This window comes from Crinia signifera, chromosome 11, assembly GCF_055691185.1.
Source record: "Crinia signifera chromosome 11, ASM5569118v1, whole genome shotgun sequence".
Taxonomy (NCBI): Eukaryota; Metazoa; Chordata; class Amphibia; order Anura; family Myobatrachidae; genus Crinia; species Crinia signifera.
Window position 1 is genome coordinate 29,197,808 of NC_139227.1, and position 13,555 is coordinate 29,211,362.

Below are 13,555 nucleotides of genomic sequence, written 5' to 3' on the forward strand. Positions count from 1 at the left end.
AGGACAGGCTGTGTATTTACTTATCGCACTGCGCTCTGCTCCGGGTCCCGGGAGTCCTGCTGATTGACAGCACCATATAGGGTGCCGGCGCCGTATAGGACAGGACAGCTGAGCGACGGCTCAGCTGTCCAATCACATCTGATACAGCAGCCTGCGGCTCAGTGATTGGCTGAGCACGCAGGCTGCAGAGAGAAGGAAGGAGGCGTGGACGTGGACCTGCAGGAGTCGTTGTGCACAGAGTCTGTCTGCCTCACCAAATATCTACATAAGTGAAAGTAAGGCAGGCAGCACATTTACAAGTACAGTAAGAGTTTGTGTGTGTGTATATATATATATATATATATATATATACTCACACACATACTGTACTTACATATATATAACCCCCCCTTGCTCTTCCCAGCCTTTCCTTCCTTTGCCCCCCCAACTCTTCCCTCTGTCTATGCTGCCCCTCCATCCGTTAGTCTGTCCCCCAATATGGTATTTTGTCCCCATCTGTCTATTACCCCCCCCATCCATCCATCTGTGCTCGCCCCTCCCCTGGTCCATCTGTCTATCTATATTGTTCTATCTGTCCATCTTTGCCCCCGTCTGTCCTGTTTTATATAATATGTAATGGGCATAACGGTGTGTGTGTCATGATGTGTAATGGGCATCACATGTGTCAAATAATGTGTAATAATGTGTAATGGGCACGAGGGTGTGTGGCATAATGTGTAATGGGCAACACGGTGTGTGGCTTAATGTGTAATGGGCATGATGGTCTGAGACGTAATGGGCATCATGATGTGAGGCACAACATCTAATGGATATCACGGTGTGAGGCGCACTTGTAATGGGTATCACGGTGTGAGGCGCAACATGTAATGGGCATTATGGTGTGTGGCATAACGTGTAATGGGCATCACTTGTGTCAAATAATGTGTAATAATGTGTAATGGGCATCACGGTGTGTGGCATAATGTGTAATGGGCATCACGGTCTTAGACGTAATGGGCTTAACCGTGTGAGGCACAACATATAATGAGCATTATGGCATGTGGTATACTATGTAATGTCTGTGTGACGTGTAATAGGCATTACGGTGAAAATTTTCGGCGCGCGCACTGTCCCTATGGTCCCTTTTTCACATAAATTTGTCAAGCCCTGGCATGTGGAATGGACATTACTGTGTGATGGGCATTATGGTGTGTGGCATTATGTGGAATGAGCATTATGTTGGATGGCATTATGTAGAATGGGCATTACTGTGCAATGCATTATATGTAATGGGCATTACTGTGTGTGGCATTATGTGTAATGGGCATTACAGTGTAAATTTTTGTAGCGCACCTTCGGCGCGCACTGTCCCTGTTTTTAGTATTCTGAAGTGCATATACATAACTAAGGCCCTTATTCAGATCTGTGCGGATATTCCCGCATTCTTACGGAGCGGTCCGCACGCCACGGTGTTTTGCCGCATGCGGCCATCGTCCGTAGAAACGCCCACGTGTCCTCCGCATTCGGACGGACTCACTCTTTAAGAACAGGGCGTGTTTACGGACGACATACAAACCATGCGTGTGCGGGAGAAACACTCCGATTCGGCACGGTATTACAGAGTATTACAGAGTATGCTCGGGAATACCGCATCCGAACGGGAGCCAAGCGGTGCTACCGCACGTAAGCGGAGGATTTACGCCAAACAACCCACTATGAAGTATCTTCTGCAAGACATCACATGACCCACTTATTCAATTACCTATCCTCATAAAAAACTGCTTATTTGGAATTGGAATCAATTAGATTCCAATATATCCTTACAAGCATGCCTAACACATGCATAGCACACATTAACCCTTACAGCAATTGAAGTGCAATGGTTTCAATTAAAGCACTGACAAGCGTCCTATTAGTGAGTAATGAGTAAAGGAGTAGATTGTATTGGGTTCAGGTGTTAATGGTTGTAGTCATTAGGCGTACGTTCGCCTACCGCATGAACGAGTGGTGTCCGCAAAGCAATAGTACACTTGTGGACACCGCACATTTCTGCCCTTTTTGCTCGCGTGCATTCGGAGTGGTTTCCGAATGTACGCCCCCCAACATAAGTGTACTCCCCCGTGTCCGCCCATGTTTCCGCCCCGTTTTGCCCACTTTGAAACTACGCCCATGTGTCATTCCGCATGACGCCCATAATACGCCCCTATTTCCCGACTGATTGCGGTGACCAGTTTTGGACGGGCTTTGTCCGAACTGGTACCGAGTCAAGGCGTGGCACATGCGCGTAGCGTTCTCCACGCATGCGCAGACGCCGTAAAGACGCGATCCGTAAGAACGCGGTAAAGTCCGCATCAATCAGAATAAGGGCCTAAGTCACCTATTTAGTTTACATTGATGCCCATAGGCGGTGATGGACACGCCCAATAGATGTGATGGACACCCCCCCTCCCCCCCATGGTGCACCCTCTAATAAAATGGGCTGCGCACGCCTATGGTCGTGCCCAGCTCTATATTCTGCTGGATGGAGTCCATTAGCATTGTGGCATCTCTCCTGGGCACCATTTGTAGAAAACACTGGCCTGTCTTCCGGTAGACCCCTCCAAATATCCACTGTTGTGGAAGAATGTGGCCAGCATTGTTCTTCCTTTTACCAAAAAGGGTCTCATCCACTTCGTCGATGTGGCCAGGCCACCAATCTTCTGCTGGGGCTGCGCCATTATGTCCAGAGCACATGCCTCACGCATACAGCGATTATACAGCACAGCCGTCTTCTTGGACATGTCCAGCTGCTGGCTGCAGTATTCAATAGACGTCTGCACCTGGGACCATGAATAAATAAATCGCAGCATGGTGAGAAACGACAAGCGGCAGCCTGGAAACCAGTGTGCCGATCTCAGGCTGACCTTCAGCCAACACACCTTCACATGGCAGCGCCACATCGACTCCTTCAAAGAAAGGCGCATGGCGTGCCCATTTGCGCAATTCTGCACCACAGGAAGCAGATTGTGCGCCTGGAAAAAGGCGACAGCCTCCTCCTCCGTCTGCGTCAGAGGGAACATGTTTATCAATAACAATGATACAGCAAATAATCACCACAAATCACCACCAGCTCTGAGGTACACTTCTTGTCACCACAGAATATCACCACAGAAAATCGCATCGCATGCTACTAGTGTATATACATCATGCAATGTGATGTGATTTCCGTACGTTTGCGTACGTAATAAATCTGGGCGCTCTGCTAGGAAACAAGTACCACTACTTTTTCCCACCATTGATGATACAGAGTTCCCTGGCACTTGAGAAGCCCTGCGCCCAGTCTGAATTCACCTGTACGAATGATAGTAAATGATAGTAAATCTTAGAACACTATGGCCGCATACGACCGTGTTCTATGGATGGCGTATGTATTCATAAACAGCCAAATACGGTTGACCCTGCCATTATTATATACGGCCGCTTAGCCGCATTTGGCTGATAGTAAATCATCCGATGCGGGCTTTCCCAGCCGTACAACAGATCAGATCCGTATGAATGGGTGCATTCGTACCCATTCGATCTTAGTAAATTTCCCCCTTAAAGTAGGCAAGTATGATTTCAAATAAGGTTTTTCATGGCCACTTATAGGGAACCACTTGTAAGCACGATACATGAACAAGCCCTGACATGTAGCAGCGTCTTTTCTTCTACAAATACAGTAGATCCAACGGCTCCCATACACTGCCGTGACTTCTCCCCTCCTGGGCGGCAGGATCACATGCGATGTATCAGACAGTGGCATAACTATAAATTTAGCTCCCCCTTGCCCAAAAATTTGTGGTGCCCACCCCCCCAAACCCGTCACCCTTTAGTAAAACATGACAATGGTGCAGACTGCTTACCTGGGCCACTGTGCGCCGTCATGTGTAGTGCTGCAGCTCCCCAGGAGTGACGTGCGCCCATGCGGCGTAACAGGGAGGACATCCCGTCTGCTGACATACTGTAGCCTTCCGTCACCAGACTCAGATTCCAAGGACCGACCGGGGATACTAGCGGAAGTGTGTGTGGGTAATGACACAGACCTCCTCCAGACGCAGAGGAGGTGAGGAGATTGGGGAGGGTGGCGGGCTGTCGCCTAAGGTACGCAGCTACGGGGCGTGGCCTGGCTGGCAACGTGAGCGGGTGGTGCGGGGACTGAGAGCTCAGACAAAACCCTTCTACAATATCCTTCCCCGAGACCCCAGGACAACACAATCTCACCCCCACTGGCTCCGGAACTGCTCCTGTGCCCCCCGTGCCGTCTGTGTTTCTCCTGGGCGGTGAGTGGAGTGCTGGGCGGCTGTCTGATCCTGCTGAGGTTTCTATGTCCTCTCTTCCGTGTGTGGGCGCAATCTTGGATCCTCCGGCGGCTCTGACTGGGCTCCGGTGCTCTTGGAGTGCGGCCCCATGACTTGGAGGTGCTGGTGCCCTGTCTGGTGTGACGGCGGGGAGGGAAGTGACTGGTGACTCCCCGGTGGATTGTCGGCGGTGAGCGGGAGTCGTCTCTGTCGGGGCACGCTGCTTGGCCGGCCGGGGACGCCGGCGCAATCTTGCTCGCCTGGCCCCTGGACTAGGGTGTCTGTGCCACGTTACTCCTATACACGCTGGGATCCGTTGGCGTCCCTAATATAGCTGGAGCTCGCGGAGAGAGGTGAATACTTCAGTGTGGTGCTGTCTCCTGCCCCAGGCATCAGGTATTTGCTGGACTGTATGTTTGTGGATCCAAACTGCCTCGCTGGTGGTATTGGGGACCCGGAAGATTCCTGTTAGTGGCCTTGAAATACAATACACTGCTACATTTACTGAAAACTCCCACTACATCCTGATATAGAGGCAACGTGGGGTGTGCTGACCACTGATACCCTGCCTGCAATACTTCTTTGGAACACACTCTGGATACACTACTTCAGCAATGTCTGGCCCCTTAAAGCAAATCCTTGAAGCCATTATTGCTTCTACGCGGAGGATCCTTGATGCTTTTCCTGAAGTAACCAGAGCCAGATTAAGGTCTAAATGGGCCTGGAGCTGAAAATGATCAAGGGCCTATTATGCGCAATAACATACCCTCCAACATCTGGAGGTTAGAAACCGGTACACATTCGGAAAGGGGGCGTGGTCAATGGCAAAGAGGGCGTTGTCATGAGTAAAGGGGGCGTGTCCAAGCCCACTTTCCGAATATGTACAGGGCATTTTTTATCCTACATATACATATGAGAAGAATATGTCACAGAAGTTATTGGGCCACACATACATTTGGCCGCTGAGTGCTCCGTTCATCTCCCGCCGTCCTGCTGCCACAGATGCGTCCAGGATATATATAGAATAGGTTCCACCAGCGTCTCTCAGACCAGGAGTAGCGGGCTGCATGACGTCACGCCGCAATGCACACTGGGACCCGCCGCAATGCACCCGTGGGAACGGGTGCAGAAGGGCCTGAATAGGCAGAATTATATTCTCCTTTTCATCCGTGCTGGTCCCAATCAATTCCCATCGGTAGTCAAGGGGCAAGGGAGGGAGGATCCCCCGAACCCCTCAAAAAAGGGTACATTCGGTACACTTTGATTTAGCCGGTACAGACCGCTAAAAAACGGTACTGTACCGGCTAAATCGGTACAGTTGGAGGGTATGCAATAATAGGGGTTGTGGCCAGCACCTAATAATGTGGGGGGCGTGGCCAGTGTTCTGGTTGGGTGGTCTGCTCATGGGTGTGTCTCTGTTTGTGTAACTACTTTCAACTAATTACATATGCCTGGAAAAGGCAGGGGGCTGGCATAGGAAAAATGCAGGGAGATATATTGGCGGGTGCCCTCCAAAAGGTGCACCCACAGGATGCTGATGTCCTAAGATCCTAAAATACTTGCGGGGTGAGGCGGCACTCCAGTCATAAAAAAAAATACTGAAAGCCAAAACTTGGTAGACAACATTTCAGCACCTTTTATGTGGTCACCCAAGTTTACCACACCATATAATATGTCGGCGGTCGGAATCCCGATGGTCGAAATACCGATGCCGGAATCCCAACCGCCGCAATGCCGGCACTTTGTCCCTCTTTGGGTGTCCACGACACCCATAGAGGGAGAATAAAATAGTGTGCCGAGCGCAGCGAGGCACCGGACTCGCTGCGTGGCCAGTGCAGTGTGCCTGCAAGGGGGAGCAATCCACAGCCCCCCCTTGTCGGCATTGTGGCGGCCGGGATTCCAGCATCGATATTTCGACCGCCAGGATTCCGACCACCGGCTTATCATACCGGACCTCATATACTCCTTATACAAATCATGCTACAAATAGTAACCCCTATATATTGTACTTGCCTCTTACACATTATGCCACATGGAGTGAGCAAAAATTCACACCGACTGAGCCGAAATTCACACTATGGCACACGGATTGAGTCAAAATTCACGTTATGCCACACAGATTAAGGCAAAATTCCCATTTTGCCACATGGATTGAGCCAAAATACACACTATACCAAACAGATTGACCAATAATGCACAATATGCTTCATAAACAGGGGCATTGTGCGCCAAAGGCGCGCATTCAAAATTTACACCATAATGCCCATTGCATGTTAAGCCACACAGCATAATGTCCATTACGTATTAAGACAAACACCATAATGCCTATTAAAAATTATGTTACATAAGTGCTGCTTACCTATATGCTCATTGCCAGGGGTTCCATGCTCATTGCCATGTGGGATTGCATGCTCATTGCCAAGGGGGAATACATGCTTGCGGTAACTGGGGGACAGCCGCCGCCGGGCAGAAATGACAGCCATTGACAGCCGGACAGAGAGCAGAGGGCTGTCCGGCTGTTTTCAGAGCAATGCAGGTTCCGGCTATTTGAAATAATACCCCTTTCACACCAGAAAATGAAGGGATTTACCCGGGCTGGCCCCTATTACACCAGTGTGGTTCCCGCATTTTCTGGTGTGATGAGAGAAAACTACCCCCCCCCCCCCCCTTTAAACAACCAGCTATATCTTCGTAACCAATTGACCCATTTACATGTGGGCTTCAAATGATTTTCAAATTATATTGGTCCTGTGAAGCTGGGCCATTTGGTTCCAGAGAAATCTGTCCTCAAACAACATGAACAGCCATAAAATTACATTTCAGAAACGAAAAAAATCGGTTTACCCGCAATATCTCTGGAACCAATGAACCCATATGGACCAACCTGGTATCAGATTGAAGATCGTCCAGCTATTTGGGTTAGACAGAGATCAACCTCGAGCTTCTGTGATGCTGTTGGAACCAGATGGGGGTCGGAATTAGCAGGTCTCATGTTATCCTGTGGGGAAAATGTTCCAGATTTGCCTGGCCGTATCTCCAGTTCCCGGGGGGCTAGCAACACGGGGCTGGGCTTGTTGGAAAGCCCTGACCCTCAGCTACAAAATGGGCCTATTTGGAGAGTGGGCCTGGAGCTGTAGCTCCTTTAGGCCCATTGTTAATCCGGCCCTGTAAGTAACTACTACCTCTACACACTATGGGTCCGACATACTAGTACCCCCAATAGAGACTCCGGTGCTGGACACTTTTGATCTCAAAGGGAATACCCTATCTTTCTCGAATACACCTGTGTTGCAGCGGGGCAGTGAAGCTGAAGGAGATGAGCCTATGATTGATGTCCATGAGATACCTGTGCCTCCTAAATATGCTAACACGCTGGACTTTTCTATGGTCCTCTTTAAACCAGTGATCCCTTATCCTTTTGCACCCGACTTTCTCCTCGATGCCTTGGTCCATCCGTACACCCTTGGTATGCCCCAGATGCAGCTTATGTGTTTTACACAATGCTGGTACAAATGTTCTGGACGCTCTCGTTACATCGAAATGTTATTGGCTATGACTGTCCGCCCCTTCCTATCATTCTTGGACGCTGAGGCCTGGCCGGATTAGTGTCCCAAGATTTATCTAAAAATTACTGTTGGAAATGCCGATCACACACTGCTATATATTTTACTGCATCTTAATTCCGTCCTATGTATGATATATATTTGTCTGATAATATAGCCAGTAGGTTTTCCATATAATTTTGATGTGGAAAAGATAGGATATATCCAGTTTAGGCCATGAGTTATTTGCTCCTTCCATTCTAAATAGCCCTCGATCTATCCTGTTCAAACCATCCCTGTTGAATATCCTCTACATGCTGGGATTCGGGGGAGGGGGGAGGGCTTCTTTAGGTTAGTTAGTGTAGTTTAGTGGGTTTTCGAGGGTAGGTTGTTAGGTTTAGGGCTCCAGGTATTCCCAGGTTGGGGGTGGGACATACAGGGTGGGGGTTATTAGGGGGGTTGCTTTGGGTTCTGGTTGGGTTTTACTTTTGTTGCATTAATATGGTTTATTTTGGGATATCTATATTTATCTATATCTGGACAGTGGTGATTCTCTATTCGGTGTTGCAGGATGGGAGAATGCAATAAACCCTATATAATACATCTCTATATCCGTATGCCTTTTTATCCATCCACTCCCACAGACCCGGATGGCGCCTCCGGGTATTTGTTTGCTATATATTTCGCTTTTTCCTGGAGTGATGTGCCCTAAAAAATATCCTGTTTTTTTTTTTGTGTAAGGGACTACATATGTTTGATATACATGCCCTTGTCTCTATATAATACCCTGAATGCTGTTTGTTCCTCCTGCACACCTACCGATACAATGCAACACTATTGTCTGTATTATTACTGGAAACAAGAAGATGTCCCTATATGTATGCATGCTGTAGCTATTTACGCTCCTACTATATGTGTTATCGCTGTAAATGCTGTGGCTGCTTATATTAATGTTCTGGGGTGTCTATTGTTATATATGTACAAAAATCTTTAATAAAAACTATTAAATTTAAAAAAAAGTACACAGCTACAGTACACAGCCACCGCCACCCACTACTACTGAGTGACAGCAAACTGTGTATTCATACAGGACAGCGGGTATTTTTCAGTACGCCCCTAGACTGATGGCTCCCCCAAGCCACAGCTGGGGCTGCCACACCATAGTTACGCCACTGCCTCAGAAACAGCAGGAGTTAGGAATGTCATTACGAATGCAATTAGTGGTTTGAGGTTGCCATGAGAATATCCCACTCGCACCGATGTAAACAGACACAGTACATCATAGGCACCATTTCACTTACTTTTGCCGGGATCCCTCCTGCCTCACTGCTCGCTCGCAGCCTCCTACTTACCCTGTCCGGGCGCTTGGTTCCGCTTCCGTGCGGCTGCTTGTGATCGTCTCAGCTGCCGCCATGCAGGTGTGGGTGGTATGCTCCTTCCGAATCATGTATGTGCACAAAGTGTCTCCAACGCGTATCAGCTTTACAGCCTTCTTCAAGGAGGCTGTAAAGCTGAAACGCGTTGGAAACCCACACCTGCACAGCGGCAGCTGAGACGATCACAGGCAGCTGCATGGAAGCGGAACCAAGCGCCCGGACAGGGTAAGTAGGAGGCTGTGAGCGAGCAGTGAGGCAGGAGGGATCCCGGCAAAAGTAAGTTAAACGGTGCCTACGGCTAGAAGGCCAGCCGTGACGCCGGTCCACTGAAACAAGTCCCTGCTTCAGCTGCAGACGTATACAGTGTTTTTTGTGGCCAATTATGTACATTTTAATTGAATCCTTGTTTAAAGTATATTATAATTGCAAAAATACTAAGTCTATTACCAATTTCTACTGTATACAGCCATATGCACCCATATATATGTATATTCACTGCATATTGATTAATAATTAGCACAACACTAACCCACAAAAATTATATACGTTCAAAAAAGATCGGATCCCAGTCAGATCCATAAGTTTTCGCAGCTAGTCATAACATCAATCTCAGTGCGCAGATACAACAAGAAATTCTCTACTACCTCCCCTATAGAAGATAAGCTCTCACATGCAGGGCCCTCTCCCTTCTTTTCCCCTTCTTTTAATATATTTGTTCAATCTGTCCGGTGGGAAGAAAAATCTGGTAATGTATGGGGGCATATGGCACTCATCCATTTATTCCCAAATACTGGAAAACAGATAATAATCATTCATACAAATTGATTAAATCCGATTGATATAAAAAAAATGTCCCAACAGTCAGTTTTGTCCAAATTTCCAGCATTTGGGAGCATACATAACCAGATCTTTGTTTCCACCAGACGGATTGGGTGTGTACCCACCTTTACTTAAGCCCCCCCATACACTGGTCCAATTTCACCCGATTTCAATGGTGTGCTTAGCATCTCATTAGAGGACAACCCGCAGCCTGCCACTGTAAATGTAGGTGGCTGTTAGTAAGCGGGTTGTGGGGGACCAATCAGCTTGGGAGAGGGTGCAATAGAACGGTCAGCATCCCCCTGATGGTGGCAGCCTTGGTAGCAGTGTCAGATTAAGGCCAGTATTCAATGAGAAAAATTTGCCTTGTTTTATGGCGAGTTTGTGCTGTTTTCGCGTTGGAAGGAGCATTTTGCTCTCCAAAAGTGAACCACCCTATTCAATGTGATATTTTCGCCGTCTTTTTAAGTGATTTTCGCCGTGTCTCTCCGTGTAGCAATTCTCCATCTTTTCATGGAGAACTGGAATGTGAACTTTTAAACTAAAAGGTTTTTTTTTTAATTTTGGTGTCAAAAAATCAGGATTTTTTTTCTGTGAAGGGGCATGTTATTTTTATTCATGTGCTTATAGCACATGAATATATATTTAATTTAAAAAAAATATATATATATTTTTTTTTTACACAGAGCAGCCAGCAGGGGGCCGGAGCTCTCGAGCCGCTCATTAGACATTCATATATTCACTGCATCCGATCATTACATATGCACGATCGGGTGCAGTGAATACTGGGTCCCCCGCTGGCTATAGGGGGGGGGCAGCTTGTGCTACCTGGGTCCCGGGGAGCCCACCTCCCCTCCACATATGTTCTGGGGCAGCCAGGGAGACTTTAATCTCCCTGGCTGCCACCGTCCCCCGGCTCCCTGCCAGCTCCCTGCCACGGACGCTCGTCCGCTGCAGGGGTTAAGACTCGCCGCGAGTGGCGGCAAGTCTTAACCACATTGAATAGTGGGAGCAGGAGTGGCAGCGAGCCCTCCAAAACAGGGCGAGTGCATGGCGAGAGAAAAAATCTCTCGCCATGCACAGAGAATTTTTCACGTTGAATACTGCCCTAAGCCTTGAGGGTGGTGGTTTTAAAAGATTAAAATGAAAGGTTTTATTTAAGCAGATAAAATAGATCAGATATAAATAAACATGAGGAGGTTCTTACCCCTAAGGGTATTTGGATACAACAAAGAATGTAAAAGGCAGGGATGCAGTCCAGACGTGTTACATCTGCCTCGCCTGCAGTGCAGCATGGTTTTGGCCATTTGGGCAAAATGTACTGTGCGATCAGGTCTGAACGAGGCCCATTGAGTGTACACATTAGACAATATTTTAAAAGATATCACTCAGAAGGCCCTTTCTGAGTGATATATTGAACATTATCCTCTAGTGTGGAACGCTCTAGCGCTGTACACTGCGAAAGGGGACTGATGGCTAACTCATACCTCCCAACGTGACTTCCTAGCCAGCAACAGTTGCAGCCACAGCACAGCCCAAAGTGACAAGAGGGGTGGCACACCAACTGTCAGTGAGTCCCTGGCTGTAGTGTCTGTCAGTGTTTGGATATAGCTCCCCTATTGAATTTTGGACTGTGCTGCAGCTGCACATCTGCAGCTGGCAAGGAAGTCCAGGAACAGAGCATTTTATACCTCCTGGAATGGGTCATGTTGGGAGGTATGCTAAATGGACTGACCCTAGGGTGACCAACTCATCCCTTTAATCCAGGACACATATTAATTACACAGGTTCTGTGGCAGTTTAAAACCAGGTGAAATAGAGTCTTGAGGTGTGGCAGTTTAAAACCAGGTAAAAGCCAGCCACAGAACCTGTGTAATTAATATGTGTCCCGGATTAAAGGGATGAGTTGGTCACCCTAACTGACCCCTATGTTTCAATAGTTAAGTGGGATACTGTAGATGAGGGGAAAGAAAATAAAGTTATCAGATAATGAAGCTTTAATCTGTGTTTTATTGGGAAGGGAATATACCAGTCAAGAGAAAAAGGTCATGTGTTTGGCCTACAGCAACCAATTACATTCAAGCAGTCCATTTTTCATCAGCAGCCATAATGTAGGTGCCCTATGAGACCTTTGTGACATCACAATTGCGGCTGACATCACACAGCTGCTGAAGTCACTGAGCCTCAGAATTTAGTCAGACACTCTAGGTTGCAGTCACATTTTGTGATATTGATAGTGTGTTTCGTCTAAGAGTCCTATTCTCGTCTTCGGACATAACATGGGACATATTATGAGAAAAAAAGTGATGGAGGAAGCATGGAGATATAAAGGAAAGAAAATGCAGAAGAGAAGGAGACAAAGCAGGAAAAGAAAGCAGGCAGCAAAAGAGGCAAGAACAAATGCTTTGGTCACAGGCTGGGACACCTTTAGGAGATTTATCACCAAGAAAAGAGATTGGTTCCTAAAATCATGCAGAAGATGCCCCAGATTTTGGCAAGTGAGACACAGGAAGAACTTGTCCCTTGCTCAAGCTCCAGGGGAAGGGAGCAAACATTTGGCAGGTAGAGGCTGGGACAGGTTTACTGGTTTTCTTAAGAAGAAAAAAAATCAATTCTTAACTGCAATTAGCAGAAGACAACCAGACATCCCACAGGCTCAGCAACCCACAGAAGAGCGCGCCACTGCCCCCTTAACCGTGGAAACTTTTACTTTTCACTCACTACTTGGAGAGGGAGGTTTTGGCAAAGTGATGCTCGCGACAGATGCTGTCCACAAGGAAAGAGTGGCTGTTAAAATCTTAAAGAAGAGAGCACTACTAGAAGTCTCAAATAGGGTGGCGATACTAAACCACGAGGACATTTTGGCCGAGTGTGGAGTATTACGGTTGGCACACGAGAGTCCTTTCCTGACCAGCGGATACGCAGCCTTCCACACGGACAGTTACGTATATTACGTAATGGAACTGGCTGGCAGAGGGGACCTGTTCAGTTTTATGATGGAGAGCACAATGTTGAGCCCAACCACAATACAATTTATTGCGGCAGAACTGGTCTGTGGCTTGCAGTTCATGCACGCCAGAGGAGTCATACACCGAGACCTAAAACTGCAGAATGTATTGCTGACCACAGACGGCCATGTGAAGATCACAGACTTTGGGCTGTCCCTAATGAATGCATATGGAGAAATCGATGCCTTTGACATTGCTGGGACACCTGGCTACATGGCTCCAGAAGTGTTAGACCGCCAGCCGTACAGTGCAGGTATAGACTGGTTCGCATTTGGAGTTATGCTCTATTTGCTCATCTTAGGACACCACCCTTTTGGTTGGAAACCTGCAGAGAGAAAGAGGAGAGCCCGTAAGCAAGAACCATCATATTACCGGCTTAGGGATTCCGTAACAAAGGACTTCTTATCTCAACTTCTATGCAAAGACCAGACCCTCCGGCTCGGGGTAAATGGTAACGTGCGAGAACACCCATACTTCTCTTCTGTTATCTGGGAAAGCATAGAGACTGGAAAAGC